This window comes from Penaeus monodon, chromosome 13 (assembly GCF_015228065.2).
Source record: "Penaeus monodon isolate SGIC_2016 chromosome 13, NSTDA_Pmon_1, whole genome shotgun sequence".
Taxonomy (NCBI): Eukaryota; Metazoa; Arthropoda; class Malacostraca; order Decapoda; family Penaeidae; genus Penaeus; species Penaeus monodon.
This window is the reverse complement of record NC_051398.1, coordinates 12,372,187-12,379,627: the sequence shown is the minus strand read 5'-3', so window position 1 is coordinate 12,379,627 and position 7,441 is coordinate 12,372,187. Positions and strand designations below refer to the sequence as shown.

General features: G+C 35.1%; 1 long non-coding RNA gene across 1 annotated transcript in view; it reads right to left on the bottom strand.

Annotated features, from left to right (window-relative positions):
• Positions 1-7,441, bottom strand: part of LOC119580143 — a 14,581-nt gene that overhangs the window by 1,112 nt on the left and 6,028 nt on the right. The gene's annotated exons all lie outside the window — the stretch shown is intronic.

The window sequence follows — 7,441 nt, the reverse complement described above, 5'->3', positions numbered from 1 at the left end:
TATATATATATATATATATATATATATGCTGAGCCGCGGTGGCCGAATGGTTAGAGCGTCGGACTCAAGACTGTCACGACGGCAATCTGAGTTCGAAGGTTCGAGTCAGCGACCGCCGCGTTGTTTCCCTTAGGCAAGGAACTTCACCTCGATTGCCTGCCTAGCCACTGGGTGGCCAAGCCAGCTCATGTCAGTGCCGGGTAAATAGAGATGGTGACTCGATAAAAAAAAAACAAACACCGGGCGGAAGGCAATGGCAAACCACCGCTCTAAATTGCTAAGAAAAAATCATGGAAGTCCATGATTGTCAAGGCCGCGGTGGCCGAATGGTTAGAGCGTCGGACTCAAGACTGTCACGCCGGCAATCTGAAGTCGAGGGTTCGAGTCACCGACCGGCGCGTTGTTCCCTTGGGCAAGGAACTTCACCTTGATTGCCTACCTAGCCACTGGATGGCCAAGCCAGCCCAAGTCAAGTGCTGGTCCCAAGCCCGGATAAATAGAGAGAATAATTACCTAAAAAGGTACCACCGGCACTCTCCGTGGAAAGGAACTGGGGACCCTACCACGTACTCACTCCATGAGCATCACAACATGAAAACTACAATTAAGTATCATGCTGTGACCACGGCGGCTCAGACATGAACCTACCGTTAAAAGAAGAAGATATATATATATATATATATATATATATGTATGTATATACATGTGTGTGTGTGTGTGTGTGTGTGTGTGTGTGTGTGTGTGTGCGTGCGTGCGTACATGGTTTATTATCATATACAAATTAAACATTTACATGTTTTAATCATAATTTTTTTTCAAATGCACTTGCAATGCTGACAGTGGCTTTTTAGCATGAGCATTTCGTAATTTTCTGTTGGGGATCATGTGTCTATTTGGTAAATGCCACATACCGACGCCTTGCAGTACTAAGTAATTATGCACGATTTTAATCAAATCAGTATTTCTGTATGAAAATATGCTCATCTCAATCTCCACGCCTTTATCTCTTTTTAAGCATCATCTTAAAAGGACCTTCTGCTCTTATACACATAAAATATTCCTTTAAACAAAACTTGCAACGACTTCAATATTAGCAATATTAAGCATTGTGACATCGTTTTATCCATAAATATGAATAGAAGAAAGTTTTAAATTGGCCAATGGAAAATGTAGACGCTACAAAAGTAATGTTGAATTGAAGTTAGAAAAGTTAGAAAAGCGTGCCTGCACACTAACGAAGGTCGTGTATCTCTATCCATATTACCTGTAGGATGAGTGTAGTTAGGACAATGATTTTCAGCGTTTCTCCGGAGAACAGAACCCTGCCTGTACTCTTATCTCACGCTGTATATTCGTTTCCTTGTCTTGATTCCTTGGAAATATTATTCAGCATTTCAGTATTCTTTGTCTCACAATATATATTTTATTTCATTATCATGAGTCTTAGGAAATTTTATTCAGCATTCGTTTTTCTTGTCTTGCACTGTATAGTCTATTTCATTATCATGGCTCCTTTGGAAATTTTATTCAGCATTCGTTATTCAGTGTAACGAGACAGACACGCGTAAATGAATATTTATGGTAAGGAGTTCAGGCTTATTAAAGGACACATAACGCTGTTATGAAGAGGCTTCGACTGGTAAGAATTGGAGATCGTGTAGAATTATTGTTGGATAATTATTCTTTACAACTTAACTAGTTATTGCTAATAACCTGATATCAATTATCGATTCGTTTGAATTTGTGCTTAAGAAAAATCACAAAATAAACAATTTGGCGTTGACGAGCTTAAACTTAATTTGTTTATAAAAAAATAATAAATGCTGAGAAACTTATGATTACTTTTGTTGATAAGGAAACCCTGATTAAATTATCATCAGAAACCATGTCATGAAATATATTTACATTTATCCGTCATTTACATGAAATGGTCTTTTCGGCCACCTTTACTTAAATAGGCCACATATAATTAACTAAGGCTAGATATTTAATCAAGTGTGCTTCACTTACTTTTGAACACGTACATTTGCTATGTTATTCTGTAATGATGGAATTTGGTAAGATATCCTTTCTACTGTCAAGGACGTCACCGAGATATATTCAGTGGCGGGTGGGGGTGGGAGTGGCATAGTGACTCATGACTTGACAAGTAGTAAAATATCTTCATTTATAATTTTTCGTTGCTGGTAACCTTACTGTAGCCGTAGTTGTATCTCTTTTACTATTACAATTAAAGTATCATAAATAACTTTGTTATAAATGTATTACCATTATCAGAGTTATAGCAGTAAATAGTTATTATTATCAATGCTACAGTATCATTATAATAGTTTTCTAAATTTTATTTTTCTTATTATAACTATCAATATCATTTCTATTGCTGTTGCTACTCATTACTGTTATCACCGATAAACTCAAGACCTTGAGAAAAATGTATTTAAGGTGGGCGTAGGAGAGAAAATGTAATTTTTCTCATTTAAACCATGAAAATATTTTGATAAAGTTATGGTTCACATATTTTGATAAATATAGTAAAGTTAATGTTTACAAACATGGCTTCTTATATATATATATCTTTGCTACTGAACTGGCCTTGAATAAATTATTTTTTTAGCTACTGTTTCAAATTACTTTTTCAAAGAAAAACTATTGTACAAAATCTCTTCTGTTAAAATGAGGTGTATTTTTAGTGATCATCAAGAAAAGAGAAATCAGCCTTTCAGAGGAAACAGTAAACAGTATTGTTTTCTCTCCTGTCATACGAGTCTTGTAATAGGCTCCGGGAAAGAAAGCGTGAATGAAGCTTGCGATCAATGTACATGGCGTCTGATTATAGTTTCACATAACCGGAAGGAAATATCGACCAGTAACTACTGAAATGTTCTATATGACGATACGGTACTATCGTCTTCCAATCAGACTTTTTTTTTCTTTTTTAATTTTCCTTTATACAAACCCAAATCGACCTTCATGCCCATTTCTATACTGTCACTTCGTTTTTAAAATTACGCTCAAGAGAACATGGACCTTCTTCCCTGATTCGGACGCGAAATACCACCTTCCAGACGATATTTGGCAGCGTCGCATTGCTTCCGGTCCTTACCAGTAATGAGGCTAGGAGGCCACACCGCGCACAGACTCCCCTGCTTGATATGGTACATCCGGATAGACTGTGAGAACCACTCAGTCTGAGCAGTCAGGTACAAGTATGACGGCCGCTGAATAAGATCTACTCCTCAGCGATCTGGCTGTCAGGTTAAGCCATTGCTCATTTTCTGTACTGTTTGTGTGCAGTACAGAAATGATTATTTTTTTTTTCTCGAAAAATCAACCTCAAACTTTCATTGCTTAAGTCACTGCATAAGTACGTTGTATTCAAGTACCCTCTATTGCCTCTATTGCACTTATCTATTGATACAAAACTTTCTACTAAACTATTTTTTCTTATCACAGGCATAAGCGCATACATACACACACACACACACACACACACACACACACACACACACACACACACACACACACACACACACACACACACACACACACACACACACACACACACACACACACACACACACGCACACACACACACACGCAAACACACACACACACACACACACACACACACACACACACACACACACACATATATATATATATATATATATATATATATATATATATATATATGTATATATATAATATATATATTATATATATATATATATATATATATATATATATATATATATATATATGTATATATGCATGTAATACATCTTGATTTCAACCAATTAGCTTCATTTTCTGGAGAGAGAAAAGGAAAATGTGGCGTATTACGGCGATTTGTTCGGAATTATGTGATGTATTTATTGTTTTGCAGCTTTGGAGTTTGTAATTTTAGTGCCGGTGTAGCAGTAGATCCCATGGTTTATGTAACATAATCATCCAAAAGCTGAAAATACATATACAATAATAGAAATGCACTGTTACCAAGTAGCTACCAAATGAACTGTGAATTCCAATTGTTGTTATGCTTTTGCGAACAGTGATATGACGATTTGAGCACATATGTGACAGTAATGGTAACTGTACCCTTAAATGTCAGTGCTTACAAGGAAGGGATCCTGTGATGTCGCTATACATGCATACACATGTATCGGGGCGAGTAAAAAACATTGCGATGAATATTTGCATACATGTTAAATTTACGTCGTTGGGACATTCGAACCTGCGAACATATTTCGACACACTGTTGTGCAGGATTGTCAGTGCTGGCTTTAAAAAAGCCAATCTGAAGACTTATCTTTACATTTTCTTAATTTGAGTTTACCTCATTTTGGGGCTGCTCACACACGCACGCACATATGCATTATATATATATATATATATATATATATATATATATATATATATATATATATATATATATATATATATATATATATATATATTTTTTTTTTTTTTTTTTTTTTTTTTTTTTTTTTTTTTTTTCAAGCAAGCAAGCGCACACGCAGACGCATGCGCACACGCACAAAAAAATGCTAGCACACACCCCCATATGCATTATAAATATATGTATATATATAATGCATATGATGTAAATTATATACATATAATTTAATATGTTTATGTGTATTATCAATTAGTCCTAGAAACAAGTGTGAAAAGTGAGCATTTAGTACAGATACTACTACTACTAGCAATAATAACAACAACAACAGCGATTTAAGAATAATGATAATAATGATAAAAAATAATGAATATAACATTTGGTTAATTTTTTTCCATATGTCATTATTACATGGAGTACAAACAAGAACCGGAGAAAACGTAAGCTTCATTTAATACTCTCTCTATTTCAACAGTAGATGATAGCAGTATTAACCTTTTTTTTTAGCATAATCCAAAAAGGTTAAAATTATCAATTTGCTGTAATAATCCCTCTTCCAATTCTATATAGGAGTTGGCAACCTATAGGGGGCTTGTCGAGGGCAAAATATTGCAAATTCTGCAAAAATCTTAACCCAGAATTTTTTTTTTATTGATGCCATGGTCCATGGGCTGCTCCGGCATAAGGCATCATTTCTAGCTTTGAAGCTTTTCACACTAGTTACTTAGGCCGCGGTCACACTACTCCTTGGCATAGAGGGGCCCCGAGATATGGGGTGATTTTGCCCCGCCTCATAACTAGAGATGGGGAAAAGACCGCCGTGTCTGTCTTTGCCCTTCAATACCCGGTGATCAAAACAAAAACTATGAAATAAAAATAACCAATCACTTAATTACTGAAATGGTGTTTTGATATGCAGTTATACATGCTTTATCTAATTAGTCTTGCACTTGTGACTACGAATAGTTATCATAGCATTTATGATCTAATTTTAACATTATGGAACTCAATAAGCGAACATACGAAATCATTTCCGGTTGACAATAATAATTATTAGCTTGTGAAATTACTAGATCGTCATGAAAATTCACGAATAACGTATATTTCAGAAAGGTATTAGTTTCACATATATTGCTATCTCTAACAATACCGATATTGTAAAAGGAAGATGAATATAACTATTAAAAAAGAAACTCATGAAACGGTTTTACGCCGATGACACAGCCATAAACTTTTCCGTAGATTATTTTTTTCTTTTGCAGCACAGGGCAGTAAAAGACACAAATTGTATAGGAGTTTTCATTCTGCCTGTGTGTTGGTGTCATGATAAAGATAATCTCATATGTGTGATAATCAAAATAAAATAGTACAGTAAAGTGTAGTTACTCATGATTAACGAATATACATAAAAAAATGTTGCCATTTAGATTTTAATACGTAAAATTAACATTACTAACAGGTACGTATTATCAGACAGTTTTAAATCACGTAAAAGAAAGAAAGAAAGAAAAGGCATTTATTTCTTGGTCCACATGATGATAGCTGAAATAAAAACTGGCACTCGAAGGGTTTTGAGTTTGACAAGCCTGGTTCACAATAATCATCTTCTGGTAGGTGCATTGCGTGACGAAATCGTTTACCTTGAGTGTTATAAACCTAGGCAAAACACGTTTTGCGAAAGGTTAATGCAGGGCATATGCACTCAGTGGGAGTATCCTTTCACTGCTATATTATCTCTGTATTTGGGAATATTTAATTTCGTCACTAAACCCAAAACGTCACACAGGTTTGAAAGCCTCTCATTCTATAAAATATAATTATTGGTAATAATGCCGAAGTCAGCACCTATACTGGCAAACGTGGAAAACTCATAAAAATTCTCTACATACAATTAATATGTTATATCATATACACAAAACGACCATTTATGCAGTGGCGTCAACTTTCCCGAGACGTGGGAGACAGAGGGATAGAGGAAATGAAAGAATATATCGAATGATGAACATATACAACGAGATCTAGGGAGAGAAAGAGGAGGAAGTTTTTGTTTTTTTAATCATTGGCTTTCCTAATTATTCAAATTCGTATACCATTTTAAAAGGACGGTACAAACAGTGCACTACTGTAAAGTACATTTCAAATAACTTATAATCTGCTCTCAATCAAGTTATTAGTTAGTTTTCACTTTTTACTTCTTGTAATTTACTTATAGTGTTTAGTTGTTTTGAAAAGCTCTGTGAACTACCCTTTAGTTCATATATATTCTATATAACATCAAGATATTTGCAATATGTATGAGGTCATTCAGTTGGTCTCAGTAAGAGATCCCATATAGTCTGTGCATAATATATAGTTTGAAATATACAATGTAATATTTTCATTAACAATTAATGGGACATGGTAAATTATCAAAATGTCTAGGAAGTATGCAGTTACAAATAGGTTAAGAACCTCTGCTTTACAGCCTACTGTCAATTCATGCTTTGTTGCCGACTCTTGGGCATACCTGTATCGCGCTTCCGTCGTGCCTCGTCGTTCGTGAATTGTGCCCAGCTGTACCCTTTCACAAAAAGTAGCAATTTCCCCGCTACCACCACCGTAAACGAGTTGTTATTAGTGGTGATGATATGAGCCTGTATCTTAGTTCTTAATGGCGGGAAAAGCAGATTTTTTGTCTCTTTAATTTATTAGGTAGTAAATGGTAACAAAAGAAATGGTAATGGCTAAGCAGGAATGGTAGCAGAAGTGGTGATAGTAAAAAGTACCAAAGCATACTCAGCCGTGAACGAATTACCCTTTGAGAAGCAAAAAGGGAGTAAAAGTCTTATTAGAGAATGTTCAATGTTTCCAGCATGGCTGTCTAACAAAGGTTTGTTGAAAAAGATGTAGGATACACAAAGGAAACTTTGTGCATACAGAGGTTGAACTGTATGCAATAATGTGTGTAATATCATACAAAAGATGATTGTGCAAAGACAATAGTGGAAGTAACATTCTCATGAGAATATTGTCAGGTTACAATACCATCTCATCCCAACTTGAAAT